The sequence below is a fragment of the Octopus bimaculoides genome, chromosome 18 (assembly GCF_001194135.2).
Source record: "Octopus bimaculoides isolate UCB-OBI-ISO-001 chromosome 18, ASM119413v2, whole genome shotgun sequence".
NCBI lineage: Eukaryota > Metazoa > Mollusca > Cephalopoda > Octopoda > Octopodidae > Octopus > Octopus bimaculoides.
The window spans coordinates 27,545,562-27,546,717 of NC_068998.1; the positions used below are offsets into that span (position 1 = coordinate 27,545,562).

Below are 1,156 nucleotides of genomic sequence, written 5' to 3' on the forward strand. Positions count from 1 at the left end.
ATTCCTGGTCAAAAGTCTGAATACAATGATACAAATAATGTTTATATTATAACTTATGATGCAGATAGAATGGACTTTCTAATAAGCAGATAAGATGACAAAGAATTGTGAAAGTGAAAATGTCAAAGTTATACTGCTCTATACATGGTGTGATACCTGCTTTGCTGCTAATAAAGCACCAATGCAATCAGGCATGCTTTCACCAAATTTTTGTAGTAAACTGGTGTTGTCTTCTGTGTCCAAACCTGCAGTAGCTTTTCTTTTATATCCAAAATTTATTTAGCTACAATTTTCTTTCTATATGATATCATGCATTTTCTATGGGGGTTACTATCAGCAAATGATCCAAATAGATTAATATTATTAGCTCTAAGCCAGTCTCCCATACACTTTGCAGAATAATAGAGTACCCTCACACTGAAATATAGTGCAATTAAGGATAATCCTATGAGTAGGAAACTTTTTCAAAATATCAAGTACATTTTAGAATTTGTAATTGTACCCAAGACTTTTCCAAATACAAAATTTTTCTTTTGCAAAAAAAGCACCCCTACCAATACCATAATGGAAAACACTGCTAGACTCTTGCAACTATATATTTGGGAATGTACCTTGAGTTTGATAGACAGCAAATAAAAACACCACTAGAAGCAAATTGCTTAATGGGTGTTTTGTCATTAAATATGACTAAGTTAACCCTCTTTAAACCAATTTTTATGATTCCTGCAAAATGGCAGGCAACCCTGCATGTTGTTTTGTGAGAAGTCTTGCAACAAGATTGAAGTCTTTCTAAAATTGACATCTTATTGTTTCAGTGCTGTAGTTTATTGTTATTGAAAATCATGTTTGTCTGTTACTGTCAGATGAAAAAAGGGATGCAACACAAAGATGATGACTCATGTCATAAGGTTTGCATAATCTACCAGGTGATTTATATCCAGTTGTCTGACGAAGTTGAGACAAGGCTATCTGGACAGCAGCAACAGGTACATCTAGTTGTGTAGATACCTTCCTGAACATGAGTCCACTGCCACAAAAAACAAGAATTTCAACTCTTTTTCAGATGACAATTCCATAAATTCATAAAAATTGATATATATTGCAGTGCCAGAAAGGTTGGATATATATATATATATATATATATATATATATATAT

General features: G+C 32.5%; 1 protein-coding gene across 3 annotated transcripts in view; it reads right to left on the bottom strand.

Moving 5' to 3' along the window:
• LOC106876439 (phospholipase DDHD2) overlaps nt 1-1,156 on the bottom strand; it is a 64,816-nt gene that overhangs the window by 31,604 nt on the left and 32,056 nt on the right. The window lies entirely within an intron of this gene.